Raw genomic sequence first — 25,142 nt, forward strand, 5'->3', positions numbered from 1 at the left:
TGGTGGGCAAAGCCAAGTTCTTGTACAGATGGCTGTGTGCCCTGGGGAGTCCCAAGGTGGTTCTGGCCCTCTGGAGGGTAAGACCAAGTCCTTGTGCAGCCGGCTGTGTGGCACTGGGGTCCTAAAGCCTGTGCAAGCCCACTGGTGGGCAGGGCTGGGTACTAGCACAATGGCCTGGTGTCCCAGAGCCTGTAGCTGCAGGGACAGGGGTCCTGGGGCTGGTGCCAGCCCAGTTGTGTGTAAGACTAGGTCTCAGCTCAGCTGGCTGAGGGTTTAAGGTTGTCCTGGAGCAGTTGTCTCTGAGGCTCAGGGCACTTGCAGATGCCAATCTACTGGTGGGTAGTACTGTGTCTCAACATATCAAGCTGCTCAGCCTGGGTGGGGGGGAGGTTCCAAGACTGGTGTCACTTAACTGGTGAGCAAGGGCAGGTTCTGGCACTAATAGTCTAGAGAGAGGACTCCAGAATGGTACTTTCCAGCACCAGTGTCCTCATGGTAGAACAAACTCTGCAAAATGGCTGCCACCAGTGTCTATTTCCCCAGAGGAAGTCCCATTGGCCTCCTGCCTCTTTGAGAGGCTCTCCAAGATCAGCAAGTGTGTCAGACCCAAGCTTCTATCAAATTATTGCCTCTGCACTTGGTCTCAAAGCATGTGAGATTTTGCATGTGCTTTTTAATATCAAAGTCTCTGTTTCCTACAGCCTTCCAGCTCCCCTGTATGAAAGCCCCACTGGCCTTCAAAGCAAGATGTTCTGGGGGCCTCATCTTCCTGATGCAGGATCCCCAGACTGGGGAGCCTAATGTGTGACTGGCTCAGACCCTTTCCTTTTTGAGGAGAACCAGGACAATTATGATTATCCTCCCATATATAGGTCACTTACCCAAGGGTGTGGGTCATGACTGTACCTCATCTCCATGCCTTCCAAACATCTAATTTTGGTTCCTTCTTTATATCCTTAGTTATGGAAAATCTGTTCTGCTAGTCTTCAGGTTGTTCTTATCAATAGTTGTTCTATAAATCATTGTAATTTTGGTGTGTCCTTGGGAGGAGGTGAGCTCAGGGTCTTCCTACTCCAACATTTTGGCCACACTTCCTTTTCTTTTCTTATTACATTAGCTAGGACTTCCAATACTGATGAATTATGATGAAACTATAATGGTAAGTGGGGACGTCTTTCTTTGTTCCTGATTTTAGCAAGAAATCTAGTTTCTCAACATAGTATGATGCTAGCTGTATGTTTTCTGTAGATGTGATTTATTAAGTTGAGAAAGTTTCCCTCTATTCCTAGTTAGTTGAGAGTTTTTAAATCATGAATGAGTTTTGTAATTTGTCAGATGATTTTTCTGCATTTACTCATATGATCATCTAAATTTTCTTCTTACTTGTTGATGTGATGGATAGCATAAATTGGTTTTACAATGTTGAACCAGACCTGAATACCTGGAATAAATCCTGCCACTTTATTGGTGTATAATTATTTTATTCATTGTTGGATATGATATGCTAATATTTTTTGAGGGTTTTTGCATCAATATTCATGAGAGATATTGGTCTACAGATTTCTTTTAGTATCTTCATCTAGTTTGGGTATTATGGTATTGTTGACCTCATAAAATGATTTAGAAAGTATTCCCTCTACTTCTATCTTCTGGATGAGATTGTAGAAAATTGCTGTAATTTCTTCCTTAAATCTAAGTAAAAATCCACCATTGAACACATCTGTCCCTTTTTTTTTAAATTTGGAAAGAATATTAATTATTTTTTCAATTTTTTAATGGATATAAGCCTATTCAGATCATTTATTTCTTCTTGTGTGAATTTTGGCAGATTGTGTCTTTCAAGGAATTAGTCAATTCCATCTTGTTATCTAATTTGTGGATATAGTTTGTCATAATATCTTTTATTATCCATTTAATGTTCATTGAATATGTTCTGATGCCCCCTCTTTTATTTCTGGTATTAGTAATTTGTGTTTTTTTCCTGCCTAGAGCCTATCAATTTTATTGTGTTTTCAAATAATGAGATTTTGGTTTTGTTAATTTTCTGAATTGATCTTTTTTTTTCAATTTCATTGATTTGTGCTCTAATTCTTATTATTTCTTTTCTTCTGCTTACTGTATACATAATTTCCTTCTCTTTTTCTAGTCTCCTGAGGTGAAAGCTTAGGTTATTAATTTTAGAACTTTCTTCTCTAATATATGCATTCAGTGTTATAAATTTCCCTCTAAGCACTGTTTTTGCTGGATCCCACAAATATTGATATTGTATTTTCATTTTCATTTTGTTGACACTTCTATTTAACATAGTATTGGAAGTCATAGTAACAGCAATCAGACAAGAAAAAAGAATAAAAGGAATCCAAATAGGAAGGGAAGAAGTAAAACTGTCACTATTTGCACATGACATGATATTATATATAGAAAACCCTAAAGTGTCCACTTCAAAACTATTAGAACTAATAAATTAATTCAGACAGTTGCAGGTTACAAGATTAATATACAAAAATCTGTTGCTTTTCATTACACTAATATTGAACAATCAGAAAGAGAAAGTTAAAAAAATATATTTTTTATAATAACCTCAAAAAGAGTAAGATACCTAAGAATAAACATAACCAAAGAGGTGAAAGACCTATACTCTGAAAACTATAAAACACTGATGAAGGAATGTGAAAATGATACAAAATAAATGGAAAGATAGTCTGGGTTCTTGGGTTAGAAGACTTAATATTGTTAAAATGTCTATACTACCCAAAGTAATCTACAGATTTAACATAATACTTATCAAAATACCCATGGAATTTTTCATTGAGCTAGAACATATAATTCTAACATTTATATGGAACCACAAAAGAACCCAAATTGCCAAAGCAATCTTGAGGAAAAAAAGAACAAAGCTGGAGTTATCACACTTCCTGACTTAAGAATATACTACAGAAATACAGTAATCAAAATAGAATGTTACTGGCACAAAACCAGACACATAAATCAATGGAAAAGAATAGAGAGACCAGAAATAAACTGATGTGTTTATGGTTGACTAATCTATGACAAAGGAGACAAGAATATACAATGGAGAAAAGACATTCTCTTCAATAGGTGGTGCTGGGAAAACTTGATAGCTACATGTAAAAGAATAAGATTACAACGTTTCCTCACACCATATACAAAATAAACTCAAAATGGATTAAATAACTAAATGTAAGACCTGAAATCATGAAACTCCTAGAACACTCTTTGACATAAATGGTAGCAATTTTTTTGATCTGTTTCCTAAGGCAAAATAAATAAAAGGAAAAATAAATAAATGGGACCTAATTAAACTTAAATATTTCTGCACAGTAAAGGAAACCATCAACAAAACAAAAAGACAGCCTACTGAATTGGAGAAAATGTTTGCAAATGGTATGACCAATAATGGGTTAATATCCAAAATTTATAAACAGTTCATACAACTGAATATCAAAAAAAAAACAAAAAGCCAAATTTAAATATGGGCAGAAGACCTGAATAGACATTTCTTTCTAAGAAGATATACAGATGGCCAACAGGCACATGAAAAAAATGCTCAACATAGCTAATCATCAGAGAAATGTAAATCAAAACCACAAAGAGATATCACTGCACACCTGTCAGAAAGGCTATCATCAAAAAGTCCATAATTAACAAATGTTGACAATAATGTGGAGAAAAGGGAACCCTAATACACTGTTGGTGGGATTGTAAATTGGTGCAGCCACTATGAAAAACAGTATGGATGTTCCTCAAAAAAATAAAAATAGAACTACCATACAATCCAGAAATTCCAATCCTGCATATATAGTTGAAGAAAACAAAAACACTGATTCGAAAAGATGCATGCATGCCAGTGTTAACAGCAGCATTACTTACAATAGTCAAGATATGGAAGTAACCTAAATACCCATCAACATAAGAATGCATAAAGAATATATGGTATACTGAGAAAACCATAATTCAAAAAGTCATGTACCACAATGTTCATTGCAGCTCTATTTACAATAGCCAGGACTTGGAAGCAACCTAAGTGTCCATTGACAGATGAATGGATAAAGAAGATGTGGCACATATATACAATGGAATATTACTCAGCCATAAAAAGAAACCAAACTGAGTAATTTGTAGTGAGGTGGATGGACCTAGAGTCTGTCATACAGAATGAAGTAAGTCAGAAAGAGAAAAACAAATACCGTATGCTAACATATATATATGGAACCTAAAAAAAAGAAAAAAAAATGGTCATGAAGAACCTAGGGGCAAGACGGGAATAAAGATGCAGACCTACTAGAGAATGGACTTGAGGACACGGGGAGGCAGAAGGGTAAGCTGGGACAAAGTGAGAGAGTGGTAGTGTATATATGGAGATATATACACTACCAAACATAAAATAGATAGCTAGTGGGAAGCAGTCGCATAGCACAGGGAGATCAGCTCGGTGCTTTGTGACCAGCTAGAAGGGTGGGATAGGGAGGGTGGGAGTCAGGGAGACGCAAGAGGGAAGAGATATGGGGATATATGTATATGTATAACTGATTCACTTTGTTATAAAGCAGAAACTAACACACCATTGTAAAGCAATTATACTCCAATAAAAATGTTTTAAAAAATATATGGTATATATATACACAATGTACTATTACTCAGCCTTAAAAAAGAACAAAATTCTGCCATTCACAACAACATGAATAAACCTAGGGAATATTATGCTTAGTGCAATAAGTCAGACAGAGAAAGACAAATAATGTATGATATCACTTATTCGTGAAATCTAAAAAAAAAAATACAAGTTAATGTACATGCAAAACAGGAAGAGACTCACAGATATAGAAAACAATCTTGTGGTTACTAAAGGGGAGAGAAAGAGGGGTTACTAAAGGGGAGGCACAAATTTGGAGTATGGAATTAACAGATACAAACTACTATGTATATAATAGATAAACACAAAGTATATACTGAATAGCACAGGGAATTATAGCCATTATGTTTTAAAAACCTATAATGGAGTATAATCTGCAAAAATAATGAACCACTAAGCTCTACACCTGAAACTAATATTGTAAATCAACTATACTTCAGTTTGAAAAGATCTACAGATTCAATATAACACCCAAGGCAATCTACAGATTCAATGCATTTTCTATCAAAATACCAATGGCATTTTTCACAGAACTGAAACAAATAATTCTAAAATTTGTATGGAACCACAAAAGACCTGAAATAGTGAGAGGAATCTTAAGAAGGAACAAGACTGGATGTATCTTGTTGCCTTATTTCAAACTATATTACAAAGCTATAGCAATAAAACTGCATGATACTGGCATAAACATAGACACATAGATCATTGGAATAGAATAGAGAGCCCAGAAATAAACCCATGCTTATATGATCAATTAATTTACAACAATGGAACCAAGGATATACAATGGGAAAAAGTCTCTTCAGCAAATGGTGTTGGGAAAACTGAGTAGTTACATGCAGAAGAATGAAACTGGACTCCCTTCTTACACCATATACAAAAATAAACTCAAAATGTCATAAAGACTTAAATGTGAGACATGAAATAATAAAACTCCTAGAAGAATATATAGGCCAGATGGTCTTTGACCTCAGACTTAGCAATATATTTTTTCAATAATTCTCTTCAGGCAAGGGCAACAGAAAGAAAAATAAACAAATGGGACTACATTAAACTAAAAAGCTTTTGCACAGCAAAAGAAACCATCAACAAAATGAAAAGGAAACCTACTGAGTGGGAGAATATATCTGCAAATCATATATCCTATATGAGGTTAATATTCAAAATATACAAAGATCTCATATAACTAAACATCACAAAAACAAACAACCTGATTAAAAAATGGGCAGAGAATTTGAATAGATATTTTCCCAAAGAAGATTTATAGGTGGCTGACAGACATATGAAAAGCTACTCAACATCACTAATCATCAAAGAAATGCAAATCAAAACCACAATATCACCTTACACCCATCAGAAAGACTATTATCAAAAAATAACCTAGCAAATAACAAGTGTTGGCAAGGATGTGGAGAATGGGGAACATTTGTGCACTGTTGGTGGGAAAGTAATTTGGAGTGGTCACTGTGTAAAACTGTACTGAGATTCCTCAAAATGTTATAAATAATGTAATTTCATAGGGCTGGTTTGAGAATATGCTAAGATATGCCTGCAAAAAGCCTAACACAATCCCTGGCCTGTATTTAGCACTCGTTGAATATTAAATTATTTTATTCCACTTGACCCTGAAAATTACCATGGGCTCTGTACACATCCAGCAGCAGTCAGAAAGTAAAAAAACTGAGAATAAAGATGGAGGGCTATCTCCCAGACAAAAATGCTTTTTAACCTCTTTACCTACCCCAATATCATTATTTCCCTCAAGTCCAGTTTAGAAGATTTTATTCTATAATATCACTTCCCTTTCCTACTCATACTTTTTCATTTTAATCTGATTTCACGTGGATGAATATGTTGGGAGAAACAAGTCTATTTTTTTTCAGGGCCCTTCATCTTCCTACTGAAAGCTTTGTCTCTTGATTCTATGAAAACTTTGATCACTTAAGTTATTGCTCATTTTCATAACTGGAGAGTATATGCAAAATACAGTCTTCATTACTATGGTGATCAATCCAAGTTTTTCAATTTCCTAATCCTTATTTGTGCTCAGTAGACAAAGACAAAAGATTAAAAGACTGTGTACAAATACTTCAGATTTTGAAGCTTAAAGTCTGAAGCTTAAGTACATCACTACAATTTCAGAGAAAAAGATACATGAGAAACAAAGCAAATCTAACTTTTAAAACAGTGATTAATTAAGTGATTAATTTTATTGAGACAATAGTTAAGATTCTGTTTTAAACCTTCTACTTGTTCATAATGATTCAGAAAATAATCACATCTTGTTGCAATGTGTTAGGCTGATTCAATCACCCAATGTAAATAGTGGTTGATTAATATAACTTGACTGAAGTTATTGCACAGGAAGTATGAAAATAAATACAAATAATTTGGTGAAAACCTAATGTAAGTAGTTTTTTTCCAAATAAACAATTGTAAAAGTCTTTTTCCTGATGGTTCACAATTAGTCCTGATATGAAATGAAAGGAAATGATTATACTAAAATTGATATATACTTTTAAATATTCATATTTAAAGAACTTATACTAGAAAGAGACATGTGTTCTTCAAGGACAATATTAAAAATTTAGAGGGTTTTTTGGAGGACACTTGTGGGGGCTGCAGTGCACCATCTGGATCTCCCATAAGAACTGAAACGATTCATTTCCCCAGTGGATAGGAGTGTTGCTGGTTGACAGTCCTCTGCTGTCAGTCCTTTAAAGGAATTGCCCTACACTGTAGAAAGCTGTTTCACCCTCTTCTCCAAGAGTAGCTCATATCTAATACAAATTCATATGGGCTTAAAAAGGCCTGATATCCTTGTCCTATCTTGGGACAATTTTGAAGAGTCATTTCTGTTTGAGAGATTCCCATTGGGTCAACTGAGGCCTTTGTTGAGACTGCTCACAAAGTGAGCAAATGCTGTTGAAAAAATGGTGTTGATATACTTGTCTGATGCAGGGTTACCATAAACCTTCAATTTGTAAAAAAACACAATACCTGCAAGGAGTAATAAAATGAAGAGCAGTCAAATGAGATGTTCTTGTAATGCCATTCTGGTACTGATGATATATAAATACTTAAATTATTAAAAGTCCTCGGAATTCTTGAATGCTTAAATGACAGTATCTCAACCAAGCAAATGTTGGTATATTTAGGGGTCATGGTCAATTCAGGGGCTACCTGTAAGCTGTACTCCTCTCCAGAACATTCAGAACTGCACCTTGTTCCTCAGAGTAACAGAAAGCCACCCTCAGACTTTGTTATACCAGTCTAGTCACACCCAAGAGATAAACCAAATAATCAATTTAGGTAAGATCTTTTTATTATGTAGGTCTGTTGCCTTTTGGTAAGCTGACTCTTTCTGGAGAATTCCATTGATTAGAGAAGGATGTTAATTTAATAAAGTGAAGGTCAGGTTTCTAAGGATAAATTGCTATCTTACTTTATTCCATGTTACAGACACAGACAACCATCTTAAAAATAGCAGCAATGCCTATAATAGGAACAGAATGAGGTGAAAATAAATTTATAATTATTATAATTTTTAAAAATGAAATGAAAAAAATTTTACAATTACTCAGTATTAACAGCTTCACATAGCAAAGACACAAAGTTTATCATTTCAACTGATATGCTGACTGCTTATATCATTTGGGGATTTCCATTTCCATACCTTGGGCACCTGAAGCTCGGTTGAAGTATAATCTTACTTCTGCATGAATACTCCCTGACCAAAATAGGCAATATTTTCCTTTACAAATCCTTTTTTTTCACTTCTCAAAATTCTGGATTTAGAAGAGCAGAGTTAAATTAGATTAATAAATTGTTCATCAACTCTTTGTTTTAAAATACTCTTCATTGTTAGCTTGTCCATTTGAGATAACATAAGAAGGGTATTACAATCGTAAGTTATAATTTACTAAGAATTCATCTAACTTTTTATATACTGCAGAAATTTTTCTAAAATATTATATGACAGAAAAAGTCAAAGTGAATTCGTATTACAGAAGTTTGATTTAATCTAGTGCTCATTCCATTTGCAAAGACAAGTCCACAAATATTAGGTACAAGAAAACTTAACTTGCATCGTCACACATTTTAAATGCCAAGTTATTTCTTTATTTTCTACTTGTATTCAATATAAATTATTTATTACATGTGTACATTTACTGTATATGAATATATATATGGTGTGTAAATGTTGATGTGTTTTAAGGCCATTTGTTCAATAGGACATATTCATTGAAAACAAATTATTTTTGCTTTGCCTTCTACTCTGGTCACTTACTAATTCTGATTAAAATGGCAAGGAAATCTGTCCTCATTATGGTCTGAGTAGCAGCAATTTATGGATGAATAACATGACATAAATGATAGCAATAATAAACGCTAACATTTATGTTTTGCTTACCATATGATGCCAAATGCTATCTTAAATACTTCCCATTTATTAACTTATTAAACTTTCATAGCAATCACAGCAGACACATACTCTTATTATCCTTATTTAACAGCTTAGAAAACTGAGGCACAGACACTATGTAACATGTCCAACATAACAAAGTTAGCAATTACTGAGGCTGGGATTTGAACCCAGGCAGGCTGCCTCTAGAGTCTGTACCCTTAACTGCTATGTGTATTGCTTCTCATAAATCATAAAAGACCTACGGATTCCATGAATCTACCTAACATTTTTTAAATTAATTACATTTTATTTATGTAATGCATTAATGTGATTTAAAACTAAAACACAAAGACTTATATTGAGAAAAAATTGAAACAAACAGTTCAATGCCTCATCTTTCTCCATCACCAGTTTTACTCCCAGAAACAACTGTTTTCAAATATTTTAGTTATTTTTCTGAAACTTACCTTTCTGTTTCAAAACAACGAGCTTAAAATGTTTTACTTGATGAATCAATTCTAGACAGAATTTTCTGATTTTTTTTATAGCAAAGGAAGATTTATTTCTAGTACCTTCTCCCCATCCTTTTAATTTATTTATATATATTATGTTTTCTTAAATGGATAGTTAATATTTGCAACATTAAACTAAGTTAATGGTGTTCATTGCAGAGCCATATAAATACATTATGACTGTCTTTCCTTTCCTGGGCAACAATTTTCTCCATGAGTTAATAATTGCCTTATTTTAAAAATATGCTTAGTTTTCTATGTACCTAACCACAATTATTTTCATATACTCTCAGATCTGTAATTATATACCTTTAAACATTAATTTCCTAATAAAATTGTTAGACAATGTAGCACTTTTTTTTCTCTTTCTCTGGAAATCTCTTTCCTGGAGGTTTTTGTCCACTTGTCTCATTCCTGACTTGTTCTGTAGGATTACTGTGTAGTTATTCTGGGACTTCCATTAATTCCTTTTCTTCCATGGAACCACTATTCCGTACATTGCATATCTTCCTTCTATTTTGTCCAAATCTTTCTTTTTAAAGGAGAAGCTTCCAGAGAGAGGGTGCATAGAAGGCAAATTTTTGATGACCTACCATTATACTTGATTCTTAGTTTGGTCTGATATAGAATTCCATATGGAAAATTATTTTCCCTCAGAATTTTGAAGGCATTTGTCTATTATTTTCTATATTGTAGTGTTTCTTTTAGAGTGTCTAATGACATTCTAATTACTTACTATTTATGTATGTGACATTTTCTTCCCAATAATTTTAAGGTTTCTCTTTGTCCCTAGGGATAGGACATTTTTAAATTTTGTTATAACCAAGCAGGACCCTGTGGGGCCTTCCTGGGTCAGATCCCTCCCCCATATCCTGGGCTTTAGCTCCTCTCTGAAGTACCTAGATAACAGTATCCAATGCACATTTCCTGAGTTGTTTTACAGGTGTTAAAACCCCCACCAAAAGGAAAATGTTAACTACTTGATGACCATGGGCACATAGGCCCCCAGGCCTACAGGAGCCTAAGGACTGATAATGTTATCCCCAGTGACACTGCCCTGCTACCTCACCATCAACCAATCAGAGAATTTTGCATGAGCTGATCACATACCTTGTGACCACCCTCTCTCACCTGGCCTTTAAAAATGCTCTCCTGAACCCCATCAGGGAGTTCAGGTGTTTTGAGCATTAGCTGCCCTGGACTCCTTGCTTGGTGCCCTGCAATAAACATTGTACTTTCCTTCACCACAACTCAGGGTCTTTGGCTTTACTGAATGGATTAACGGACCAAGTTTGGTTTGGTAACAATGTGCCATGGTAAGGTTGTGTTTTTTGTTTTAGCATTTTTCAAATCAGTGTCCTAGGACTGGACCATTCTTTGATATTTTTTTCTTTTTTTACATATATATAATTGCATCTACTGTCTTTTTTCTGTTCTCTTTTTGAAAGTACCATTAGTCATATGTGAAAACCTCATAGTTTTATCTTGCCCAGTTTCTTCTAAGAATAAATCTACAGTCTTCTGCCTGGGTGGAGAAAGAGTTTTCACATTGCTGAATGGTGTAAAAATCACAGGGGATCTAATGACTGCATGTAACAGTGTTTAATCTCCCTGGGTTCAGTCATTCCCTCCTCATCACTCTCTAACACTTCTGCTCCCCAACCTTCAATCATACTTCAGATCTTTAAATTGTGAGGCTTCCAGAGGTTCTGCAGAAGGGATTGATCCGTTTAATTTTATCACTTCCTTTTCAAGGCATTTTAGATTGTAGCTTTCTCAACTCTGCAAAGACTGTTACCACACTTTTATTCACTTCCTGCTTTTAATAATAGTATTGCAATCTCTTGCCCACTGATATTCCCTTCCTGTTCACTGTGTCATTGTCAATTTATACCTTATACATATCTTCAATGTCATTATAGTAAGGTTTCAGATGAGAGAGTAGATAAACACATGAGATTAACCTGTTGTGTTTAGAGAAAAATTTAACAAAGCATTTCCCCCCTACAAATGTGACCTACTTTTTCCCCAAGAATTTTCCTACCAAAGGTTGACAGCACACAATTTTAAGGAATTGTGAACATTTTACTGAAGTAATCCTATCAAAAAGATAGTGTGAACTTACAAAGAGTTTATTGAATTTAAGAGTCACAAGATATACTTTTCAACATCTCTTCTGTCTGCATAGCTGGGTAAAAATTTCTATCACTGTCCTTTTCACTGTGCGTTAAGGACAATTCTTCCAACAGGAGAAAGGCTAGTCCAACTGATGCCTTAAGTTTATCCCAGAACTACAATTTCATTAATTCATCTAAGGTAATAAATGGCTAACAGTCTCTTGAATTTTTTATCCTCTTCATTTCATTTATGGCTCCAGATAGTTTCCCTTCTCCACACATCATCTTCAAAATTCCCATATTATAGGGGAGGCGCCTTCAAGATGGTGGAGGACTAACATGTGGAGATCACCTTCCTCCCCACAAATACATCAAAACTGTATCTACATGTGGAACGACTCCTGCAGAACACGAACTGAATGCTGGCAGAAGACCTCAGACCTCCCAAAAGGCAAGAAACTCCCTGCATACCTGGGTAGGGCAAAAGAGAAAAGGAAAACCAGAGACAAAAGAATAGGGACGAGACCTGCACCTCTGGGAGGGAGCTGTGAAGGAAGAAAAGTTTCCACACACTAGGAAGCCCCTTCACTGGAGGAGACGGGGTGGGGGGTGGTTTGAGGGGGAAGTTTCAGAGCCATGGAGGAGAGCGCAGCAACTGGGGTGAAGAGGGCAAAGCGGAAAGATTCCGACACAGTGGGTCGGTGCTGACTAACACTCACCAGCCTGAGAGGCTTGTCTGCTCACCTGCCGGCCAGAACAGGTGGAGGCTGGGAGCTGAGGCTTGGGCATTGGAGGTCAGATCCCAGGGAGAGGACTGGGGTTGGCTGCGTGAACACAGCCTGAAGGGGGCTAGTACACCACAGCTAGCTGGGAGGGAGTCCGGGGAAAAGTGTGGAACTGCCTAAGAAGCAAGAGACCATTCTTTCGGGGTGCACGAGAAAAAGGGATTCAGAGCACTGCCTAAACGAACTCCAGAGACAGGTGCAAGCCATGGCTATCAGCACGGACACCAGAGATGGGCATAAGACGCTAAGGCTGCTGTTGCAGCCACCAAGAAGCCTGTGTGCAAGCACAGGTCATTATCCACACCTCTCCTCCTGGGAGCCTGTGCAGCCGCCACAGCCAGGGTTCCATGATGCAGGGACAGCTTCCTGGGAAGAACACACGGTGTGCCTCAGGCTGTTGCAACGTCATGCTGGCCTCTGCCGCCCCAGGCTAGGCCCGCATTCCGTACCCCTCCCTCCCCCTGGCCTGAGTGAGCCAGAGCCCCCTAATCAGCTGCTACTTTAACCTCATCCCCTCTGGGTGGGGAACAGACGCCCTCAGGCGACCTACATGCAGAGGCACAATCAAATGCAAAGCTGAACCCCAGGAGCTGTGCAAACAAAGAAGACAAAAGGAAATTTCTCCCAGCAGCCTCAGGAGCAGTGGATTAAACCTCCACAGTCAACTTAATGTATCCTGCATCTCTGGAATACCTGAATAGACAATGAATCATGCCAAAACTGAGACAGTGGACTTTGGGAGCAACTGTAGAGTTGGGGTTTGCTTTATGCATCTAATTTGTTTAAGGTTTATGTTTATCGTAGTTTAGTATTTAGAGCTTATTATCATTGGTAGATTTCTTTATTCATTTGGTTGCTCTCTTCCTTTTATATATATATATATTTATATATATTTATTTCCTTTTTTTTTTAAACATCTTTATTGAAGTATAATTGCTTTACAATGGTGTGTTAGTTTCTGCTTGACAACAAAGTGAATCAGTTATACATATACATATGTTCCCATATCTCTTCCCTCTTGCATCTCCCTCCCTCACACCCTCCCCATCCCACCCCTCTAGGTGGTCACAAAGCACAGAGCTGATCTCCCTGTGCTATGCGGCTGCTTCCCACTAGCTATCTATTTTACATTTGGTAGTGTATATATGTCCATGCGACTCTCTCTCTTTGTCACATCTTACCCTTTCCACTCCCTATATCCTCAAGTCCATTCTCTAGTAGGTCTGTGTCTTTATTCCCGTCTTGCCACTAGGTTCTTCATGGCCTTTTTTTTTTTTTCCTTAGATTCCATATATATGTGTTAGCATACTGTATTTGTTTTTCTCTTTCTGACTTACTTCACTCTGTATGACAGACTCTAACTCCATCCACCTCATTACAAATACCTCAATTTCATTTCTTTTTATGGCTGAGTAATATTCCATTGTATATATGTGCCACATCTTCTTTATCCATTCATCTGTTGATGGACACTTAGGTTGCTTCCATGTCCTGGCTATTGTAAATAGAGCTGCAATGAACATTTTGGTACATGACTCTTTTTGAACTATGGTTTTCTCAGGGTATATGCCCAGTAGTGGGATTGCTGGGTCGTATGGTAGTTCTATTTGTAGTTTTTTAAGGAACCTCCATACTGTTCTCCATAGTGGCTGTATCAATTTACATTCCCACCAACAGTGCAAGAGGGTTCCCTTTCCTCCACACCCTCTCCAGCATTTATTGTTTCTAGATTTTTTGATGATGGCCATTCTGACCGGTGTGAGATGATATCTCATTGTAGTTTTGATTCGCATTTCTCTAATGATTAATGATGTTGAGCATTCTTTCATGTGTCTGTTGGCAATCTGTATATCTTCTTTGGAGAAATGTCTATTTAGGTCTTCTGCCCATTTTTGGATTGGGTTGTTTTTTTTTTTGTTATTGAGCTGCATGAGCTGCTTGTAGATCTTGGAGATTAATCCTTTGTCAGTTGCTTCATTTGCAAATATTTTCTCCCATTCTGAGGGTTGTCTTTTGGTCTTGTTTATGGTTTCCTTTGCTGTGCAAAAGCTTTTAAGTTTCATTAGGTCCCATTTGTTTATTTGTGTTTTTATTTCCATTTCTCTAGGTGCTGGGTCAAAAAGAATCTTGCTGTGTATTTATGTCATAGAGTGTTCTGCCTATGTTTCCCTCTAAGAGTTTGATAGTGTCTGGCCTTACACTTAGGTCTTTAATCCATTTTGAGTTTATTTTTGTGCATGGTGTCAGGGAGTGTTCTAAATTCATACTTTTACATGTATCTTTCCAATTTTCCCAGCACCACTTATTGAAGAGGCTGTCTTTTCTCCACTGTATATGCTTGCCTCCTTTATCAAAGATAAGGTGACCATAGGTGGGTGGGTTTGTCTCTGGGCTTTCTATCCTGTTCCATTGATCTATATTTCTGTTTTTGTGCCAGTACCAAACTGTCTTGATTACTGTAGCTTTGTAATATATTCTGAAGTCAGGGAGCCTGATTCCCCCAGCTCCATCTTTCGTTCTCAAGATTGCTTTGGCTATTCGGGGTCTTTTGTGTTTCCATACAAATTGTGAAATTTTTTGTTCTAGTTCTGTGAAAAATGCCAGTGGTAGTTTGATAGGTATTGCATTGAATCTGTAGATTGCTTTGGGTAGTAGAGTCATTTTCACAATGTTGATTCTTCCAATCCAAGAAACTGGTATAACTGTCCATCTATGTGTATCCTCTTTAATTTCTTTCATCAGTGTCTTATAATTTTCCGCATACAGGTCTTTTGTCTCCTTAGGTAGGTTTATTCCTAGATATTTTATTCTTTTTGTTGCCATGGTAAATGGGAGTGTTTTCTTAATTTCACTTTCAGATTTTTCATCATTAGTGTATAGAAATGCAAGAGATTTCTGTGCATTAATTTTGTATCCTGCTACTTTACCAAATTCATTGATTAGCTCTAGGAGTTTTCTGGTAGCATCTTTAGGATTCTCTATGTATAGTATCATGTCATCTGCAAACAGCGATAGCTTTACTTCTTCTTTTCCGATTTGGATTCCTTTTATTTCTTTTTCTTCTCTGATTGCTGTGGCTAACACTTCCAAAACTATGTTGAATAATAGTGGTGAGAGTGGGCAACCTTGTCTTGATCCTGATCCTAGTGGAAATGGTTTCAGTTTTTCACCATTGAGGACAATGTTGGCTGTGGGTTTGTCATATATGGCCTTTATTATGTTGTGGAAAGTTCCCTCTATGCCTACTTTCTGCAGGGCTTTTATCATAAATGGGTGTTGAATTTGGTCGAAAGCTTTCTCTGCATCTATTGAGATGATCATATGGTTTTTCTCCTTCAATTTGTTAATATGGTGTATCACGTTGATTGATTTGCGTATATTGAAAAATCCTTTCATTCCTGGGATAAACCCCACTTGATCATGGTGTATGATCCTTTTAATGTGCTGTTGGATTCTGTGTGCTTGTATTTTGTTGAGGATTTTTGCACCTATATTCATCAGTAATATTGGCCTGCAGTTTTTTTGTGTGTGTGTGTGACATCTTTGTCTGGTTTTGGTATCAGGGTGATGGTGGCCTCGTAGAATGAGTTGGGGAGTGTTCCTCCCTCTGCTATATTTTGGAAGAGTTTGAGAAGGATAGGTGTTAGCTCTCCTCTAAATGTTTGATAGAATTCACCTGTGAAGCCATCTGGTCCTGGGCTTTTGTTTGTTGGAAGGTTTTTAATCACAGTTTCAATTTCATTGCTTGTTATTGGTCTGTTCATATTTTCTATTTCTTCCTGGTTCAGTCTCGGCAGTTGTGCATTTCTAAGAATCTGTCCATTTCTTCCAGGTTATCCATTTTATTGGCATATAGTTGCTTGTAGTAATCTCTCATGATCTTTTGTATTTCTGCAGTGTCAGTGGTTACTTCTCCTTTTTCATTTCTAATTCTATTGATTTGAGTCTTCTCCCTTTTTCTCTTGATGAGTCTGGCTAATGGTTTATCAATTTGTTTATCTTCTCAAAGAACCAGCTTTTAGTTTCATTGATTTTTGCTATTGTCTCCTTCATTTCTTTTTCATTTATTTCTGATCTGATCTTTATGATTTCTTTTCTTCTGCTAGCTTTGGGGTTTTTTTGCTCTTCTTTCTCTAATTGCTTCAGGTGCAAGGTTAGGTTGTTTATTCGAGATGTTTCCTGTTTCTTGAGGTAGGCTTGTATTGCTATAAACTTCCCTCTTAGCACTGCTTTTGCTGCGTCCCATAGGTTTTGGGTCGTTGTGTCTCCATTGTCATTTGTTTCTAGGTATTTTTTGATTTCCCCTTTGATTTCTTCAGTGATCACTTCGTTATTAAGTAGTGTATTGTGTAGCCTCCATCTGTTTGTATTTTTTACAGATCTTTTCCTGTAATTGATATCTAGTCTCATAGCATTGTGGTCGGAAAAGATACTTGATACGATTTCAATTTTCTTAAATTTACCAAGGCTTGATTTGTGACCCAAGATATCATCTATCCTAGAGAATGTTCCATGAGCACTTGAGAAAAATGTGTATTCTGTTGTTTTTGGGTGGAATGTCCTATAAATATCAATTAAGTCCATCTTGTTTAATGTATCATTTAAAGCTTGTGTTTCCTTATTTATTTTCATTTTGGATGATCTGTCCATTGGTGAAAGTGGGGTGTTAAAGTCCCCTACTATGATTGTGTTGCTGTCGATTTCCCCTTTTATGGCTGTTAGTATTTGCCTTATGTATTGAGGTGCTCCTATGTTGGGTGCATAAATATTTACAATTGTTATACCTTCCTCTTGGATCGATCCCTTGATCATTATATAGTGTCCTTCTTTGTCTCTTGTAATAGTCTTTATTTTAAAGTCTATTTTGTCTGATATGAGAATTGCTACTCCAGCTTTCTTTTGATTTCCATTTCCATGGAATATCTTTTTCCATCCCCTCACTTTCAGTCTGTATGTGTCTCTATGTCTGAAGTGGGTCTCTTGTAGACAGCATATATATGGGTCTTGTATTTGTTTCCATTCAGCCAGTCTGTGTCTTTTAGTGGGAGCATTTAATCCATTTACATTTAAGGTAAGTATCGATATGTATGTTCCTATTCCCATTGTCTTAAATGTTTTGGGTTTGTTATTGTAGGTGTTTTCCTTCTCTTGTGTTTCTTGCCTAGAGAAGTTCCTTTAGCATTTGTTGTAAAGCTGGTTTGGTGCTGCTGAACTCTCTCAGCTTTTGCTTGTCTGTAAAGGTTTTAATTTCTCCATCAAATCTGAATGAGATCCTTGCTGGGTAGAGTAATTTTGGTTGTAGGTTTTTCTCCTTCATCACTTTAAGTATATCCTGCCACTCCCTTCTGGCTTGCAGAGTTTCTGCTGAAAGATCAGCTGTTAACCTTATGGGGATTCCCTTATGTTTTATTTGTTGTTTTTCCCTTGCTGCTTTTAATATGTTTTCTTTATATTTAATTTTTGACAGTTTGATTAATATGTGTCTTTGCGTGTTTCTCCTTGGATTTATCCTGTATGGGTCTCTCTGTGCTTCCAGGACTTGATTAACTATTTCCTTTCCCATATTAGTGAAGTTTTCCACTATAATCTCTTCTAATATTTTCTCAGTCCCTTTCTTTTTCTCTTCTTCTTCTGGGACCCCTATAATTCAAATGTTGGTGTGTTTAATGTTGTCCCAGTGGTCTCTGAGACTGTCCTCAGTTCTTTTCATTCTTTTTTCTTTATCCTGCACTGCGGTAGTTATTTCCACCATTTTATCTTCCAGGTCACTTATCCGTTCTTCTGCCTCAGTTATTCTGCTATTGATCCCATCTAGAGTATTTTTAATTTCATTTATTGTGTTTTTCATCATTGCTTGGTTCCTCTTTAGTTCTTCTACGTCCTTGTTAAATGTTTCTTGCATTTTGTCTATTCTATTTCCAAGATTTTGCATCATCCTTACTATCATTATTCTGAATTCTTTTCCAGGTAGACTACCTATTTCCTCTTCATTTGTTAGGTCTGGTGTGTTTTGACCCTGCTCCTTCATCTGCTGTGTGTTTTTCTGTCATCTCATTTTGCTTATCTTACTGTGTTTGGGGTCTCCTTTTCACAGGCTGCAGGTTTGTAGTTCCCGTTGTTTTTGGTATCTGTCCCCAGTGGCTAAGGTTGGTTCAGTGGGTTGTGTAGGCTTCCTGGTGGAGGGAACTGGTGACTGTGTTCTGGTGGATGAGGCTGGATCTTGTCTTTCTGGTGGGCACGTCCACATCTGGTTGTGTATTTTGGGGTGTCTGTGGCCTTATTATGATTTTAGGCAGCCTCTCTGCTAATGAATGGGGCTGTGTTCCTGTCTTGCTAGTTGTTTGGCATAGGGTGTCCAGCCCTGTAGCTTGCTGGTCTTTGAGTGAAGCTGGGTCTTGATGTTGAGATGGAGATCTCTGAGAGATTTTCGCCGTTTGGTATTACATGGAGCTGGGAGGTCTCTTGTGGGCCAGTGTCCTGAAGTTGGCTCTCCCCCCTCAGAGGCACAGCCCTGATGCCTGGCTGGAGCACCAAGAGCCTTTCATCCACACGGCTCAGAGTAAAAGGGAGAAAAAATAGAAAGAAAGAAAGAAAGAGGATATAATATAGTGAAGTAAAATAAAGCTATTTTAAAGCAAAGCTATACAGACAAAATCTCACCCAGAAGCATATACATATACACTCACAAACAAAGGAAAAGGGGAAAAATTAATATATCCTGCTCCCAAAGTCCAGCTCCTGAGTTTGGGATGATTCGTTTTCATTCAGGTATTCAACAGATGCAGGCACATCAAGTTGTTTGTGGAGTTTTAATCTGCTGCTTCTGAGGCTGCTGGGAGAGATTTCCCTTTCTCTTCTTTGTTCGCACAGCTCCCGGGGTTCAGCGTTGGATTTGGACCCGCCTCTGCGTGTAGGTCACCTGAGGGCGTTTGTTCCCCGCCCAGAGAGAACTGGGTTAAAGGAGCAGCTGCTTCGGGGGCTCTGGCTCTCTCAGGCTGGAGGGAGGGAGGCGTACGGATGCGGGGCGAGCCTGTGACGGCAGAGGCCAGCAGGAAGTTGCAGCAACCTGAGGCGCACCTTGCATTCTCCCGGGGAAGTTGTCCCTGGATCACGGGACCCTGGCAGTGGTGGGCTGCACAGGCTCCCAGGAGGGGCGGTGTGGATAGTGACCTGTGCTCGCACACAGGCTTCTTGGTGGCAGCAGCAGCAACCTTAGCATCTCATGCTCGTCTCTGGGGTCCACGTTGATAGCCGCGGCTCGCGCCCGTCTCTGGAGTTCGTTTAGGTGGCGCTCTGAATCCCCTCTCCTAGCGCACCATGAAACAAAGAGGCAAGAAAAAGTCTCTTGCCTCTTCGGCAGCTGCAGACTTTTTCCCGGGCTCCCTCCCAGCTAGCTGTGGTGCACTAACCCCTTCAGGCTGTGCTCACGCTGCCAACCCCAGTCCTCTCCCTGTGATCTGACCGAAGCCCAAGCCTCAGCTCCCAGCCCCACCCGCCCCGGCGGCTGAGCAGACAAGCCTCTCGGGCTGGTGAGTGCTGCTGGGCGCCGAGCCTCTGTGCAGGAGTCTCTCCGCTTTGCCCTCCGCACCCCTGTGGCTGTGCTCTCCTCCGTGGCTCTGAAGCTTCCCCCCTCTGCTACCCGCAGCCTCCGCCCACGAAGGGGCTTCCTAGTGCGTGGAAACCTTTCCTGCTTCGCGGCTCCCTCCCACTGGTGCAGGTCCCGTCCCTATTCTTTTGTCTCTGTTATTTCTTTTTTCTTTTGCCCTACCCAAGTACGTGGGGAGTTTCTTGCCTTTTGGGAGGTCTGACGTTTTCTGCCAGCGTTCAGTGGGTGTTCTGTAGGAGCAGTTCCACGTGTAGATGTATTTCTAACGTATCTGTGGGAAGGAAGGTGATCTCCGCATCTTACTCTTCCGCCATCTTCTCTCCTTCTCTATTTATTTCCTTTTAATCTTTTTGTGAGAGTGTATGTGTATGCTTCTTTGTGTGATTTTAGCTGTATAGCTTTGCTTTTGCCATTTGTCCAAGGGTTCTATCTGTCCATTATTTTGTTTTTTGGGGTTTTTTTGTTTTATATATATTTTTTCTTTAGTATAGTTTTTTGCACTTGTTATCATTGGTGTATTTGTTTTTTGGTTTGGTTGCTCTCTTTCTTTCTTTTATTAATTTTTAATTTTTTTATTTGTAATACTTTATTTTAATAAATTTATTTTATTTTCTTTTTCTTTCTTTCTTTTTCTCCCTTTTCTTCTGAGCCGTGTGGCTGGAAGGTCTTGGTGCTCTGGCTGGGTGTCAGGACTTAGCTTCTGAGGTGGGAGAGCTGAGTTCAGGACATTGGTCCACCAGAGACCTCCCAGCCCCACATAATATCAAACAAAAAAGACCCCGAAGAGCCAAAGCAATCTTGAGAAAGAAAAACGGAGCTGGAGGAATCAGGCTCCCTGACTTCAGACTATACTACAAAGCTACAGTAATCAAGACAGTATGGTACTGGCACAAAAACAGGAATATAGATCAATGGAACAAGATAGAAAGCCCAAAGATAAACCCACGCACATATGGTCACCTTATCTTTGATAAAGGAGGCAAGAACATACAGTGGGGAAAAGAAAGCCTCTTCAATAAGTGGTGCTGGGAAAACTGGACAGCTACATGTGAAAGAATGAAATTAGAACACTCCCTAACACCATACACAAAAATAAACTCAAAATGGATTAAAGACCTAAATGTAAGGCCAGACACTATCAAACTCTTAGAAGAAAACATAGGCAGAACACTCTATGACATCACAGCAAGATCCTTTTTGACCCACCTCCTAGAGAAATGGAAATAAAAACAAAATTAAACAAATGGGACCTAATGAAACCTAAAAGCTTTTGCACAGCAAAGGAAACCATAAACAAGACCAAAAGACAACCCTCAGAATGGGAGAAAATATTTGCAAATGAAGCAACTGACAAAGGATTAATCTCCAAAATTTACAAGCAGCTCATGCAGCTCAATATCAAAAAACAAACAACCCAATCCAAAAATGGGCAGAAGACCTAAATAGACATTTCTCCAAAGAAGATATACAGATTGCCAACAAAGACATGAAAGAATGCTCAACATCATTAATCATTAGAGAAATGCAAATCAAAACTACAATGAGATATCATCTCACACCGGTCAGAATGGCCATCATCAAAAAATCTAGAAACAATAAATGGTGGAGAGGGTGTGGAGGAAAGGGAACACTCTTGCACTGTTGGTGGGAATGTAAATTGATACAGCTACTATGGAGAACAGTATGGAGGTTCCTTAAAAAACTAAAACTAGAACTACCCAGCAATCCCACTACTGGGCATATACCCTGAGAAAACCATAATTCAAAAAGAGTCATGTACCACAATGTTCATTGCAGCTCTATTTACAATAGCCAGGACATGGAAGCAACCTAAGTGTCCATCAACAGATGAATGGATAAAGAAGATGTGGCACATATATACAATGGAATATTACTCAGCCATAAAAAGAAACGAAATTGAGTTATTTGTAGTGAGGTGGATGGACCTAGAGTCTGTCATACAGAGTGAAGTAAGTCAGAAAGAATAACAAATACCGTTTGCTAACATATATATATATGGAAAAAGTACTAGTTCATTTAATTTCCTACTGTGACTAAGCAGATTTATTCATACAAGTGAAAGAAAAAGAAAAAAAGAAAAAGAAGAAAGACGAGGACTTCAGCTCTTCCTAAATGTAAATTGTTAACACAATTGCAGATACTTATGCCAACATAAAGCTGAATTTAACAGGCCCTCTGGAGTTTGAAATCTTCTGAACAGTTAATCTAATGGCTGGTATGCACTTTCTTTCAGGGAAGTTGTCTGTATTAAAATGAGAAATATACAGGTAGGGAAATAGACACCTTAGTGAACTATTTGCATAATAAAAATTAATGGTCAGTTTCTTCTTTATGTCCAGTTCACAGATTATCAATAAAAAATATTGCACCAGATTCCATTATCCATATTTATTAAAATTACCCTCAGAGTCTATTACAGAATGTTCGTAAGGTAACAAACATTGAAAAGGTTTTCTGATGTGCAATAATAATTGAAGTTTAGGGGAACTCTTTGCCACACTTGTATTTTAGTAGTTGTCTTCTATAATATACAAACTTTTCTTGGCCATATTGCTGAACCATAATAATCCTGAAATCATTTTCTTAAGAACTTTTATTCCATGATAAAATACTGTAATCTGAGTCATAAATCAATCAAAAGCTGATTTAATGTAATGGACAGTGTAATTAGTTTTTTAGAAATAATTGAAATGCCAACTCTTTTCCAATATAAATAAAGAAATTGTCATTTTATCCCTAGATAATTCAGGAGGAAAATGTGGTGAAACTGAAGAATGTTCTTTGTAAGAGTTGTATATTAATACACATGCTTTCTAATATTTTGAGTTCTTAAATATTCAGATTTTAGGTCAGGCTAAAAGAACAGGGAGGTGCACTAAACAAGCGTTCAATCACCTAAAACTAATTGAAAATCAACCCTATTAACCATTTAATTTCTTATTACACTAATTAAAGATACAGAATTCATTGATATATACCTACATATATTACAGTTGGAAAAACATATTCTAATATAAACAAGGCTGCAAGATCCTTGTGGGTAAAATATTGCTATATATTTTAGACTATTGTATTCCCTAGCATACAGTTAGGTATAGCCCAACAAATGAATATCTCGAATCATTAAAGAACTAGCTGTATACCCTTCAACTATGCCACTAAGGAAATTAATATTTTGACAAAAAGCTCTAAAATTAATATTGATGCATACAAATCATCACCAATGTGGAAAATGTTTCCTTAGAACTTTCCACTGGATACATTCACTATAAAATCACAGTAGGATTAATATATTTGATTTGAGAAATAGAAAAAATTTTAAATCGTGGGATATTAGACCCATAAGTCATCATACAGAATATCTACTTCAAGCCCTACAATACTCAGTTGAAAGAATTTGTAACCAGGGAATTGTCTTCCTGTGCTCAGCAGGTTAATTGGCCATATATTACCATTCTTATCTTAGTCCCACCCTTAATTTTTTAAAAATAAAAATACACATATATTTATATATTAACAAAGAGAAAATTCTTCTTCTCATTTTATTTATGGTAAATAATCAAATTTTAAGAAAAAGACATTCTTCACCTTTATAGTTATAGTTCTCTCTGGCATTTATTGAGTACCTGGATCGTGCTTGTCTTACAAAGGAGGACCAGTATGAGAATATTGCCTGAGTTGAATTATCTTAATAAGGTGCTACTTCCCCCACCCAAAAGCTATTTATTTGTAAAGCAACCTGAAGACAACTAGATTTAGAGAATGTGCATAGCCAAAGCATTAGGTTCTTTATTCTAAAATGGTTGTCTGCTTTCCTTACCAAACCTAGGCTGCATGCATTAGAAGACCGTTTACTAAACACACAACATAAGAAAATGGTGAAACCTCAACTATTCCTATTCAGAGTCTTTGGACTTTGGCATACATTAAAAGAACTGGAAAGGTCAGTTATAAAAGATATTGTTTTTATTTTTATTTTAGAAAAAGCTATTCAAAATCTCTGAATTAAGCTGCTTTTCAACCCCAGTTCACTGTGCAAAAACTAATCTTAAACTTCTAAATATATTACTTGACATTTTATAGCCTTCAGAGCTGAATATCAATTTTTTAAATGTTAGTGGAAATTGGATAAGAAACCACATCTCAAAGGAGAATCACCAGAATATGGAAGAAAGGCTATTAATTTACTTCCCATTACCACCTGGAATCTCCTTTCAATGCTCTCACCTATCTATCGTCTGCTCTGCTTAAACTATACCCATAAAAATAATTTCCTGAGTAAGGGACAGAAAAATACCGTTTTATGATTTACATTTGATCACTAATCTATGATTCATACTTGAAATTAACTATTTTAAATCATATTTAATTATGATGTAACAAGATAGCTACTAGTGAATATTATGTTAAATAAGCTTTAATGGCTAAAGGTCATTTGTATAGATTTCACAATCATTTCAGTGTACATGTTTTGGCCTTTGATATGCAAGATAATAACCAACAAATCATAGATTCCTGAGATCATAAATAACCTGTTCTGCTGTTTCACCTTTAAGCAGAATCTCATTTAACCTGCTTTGATGTTCTTTCTTTCATACAAAAAGAAAGTATTCCCTTTTCTTTAAAAAAATCCATATTTGTTGAAAGAATTAATAAAAACACAGAAAAGCTCCCCACTATGTCCCATGTTTTATAATCCTATCACCAAGAGATAAGTATTATTGTGTATATACTTCAAGGTATCTTTACCTTCTTTACCTGTGTGTTTGCATGTATGCACATGTTTTTTAAGCTATAACTATATATATGTGTGTGTATATATATATATATATATATATATATAGTTATTGATTTGTTTTCATCACTTAGAAATACATTTGTGAACCTCTTTCTAGGTCAATAAACATAAAGACAAGTTATCATTAATTCTTCCAGAGTATCCCACTGCATCGATGCACTATAGTTTAGCCACACCCCTATTGTTGGTCTTTTTACTCTTTAAAGACATTTTGTTTTATTTTAGATACTGTTTCAATGAG

Source organism: Balaenoptera borealis (assembly GCF_965194805.1).
Source record: "Balaenoptera borealis genome assembly, chromosome: X".
NCBI classification, from domain to species: Eukaryota; Metazoa; Chordata; class Mammalia; order Artiodactyla; family Balaenopteridae; genus Balaenoptera; species Balaenoptera borealis.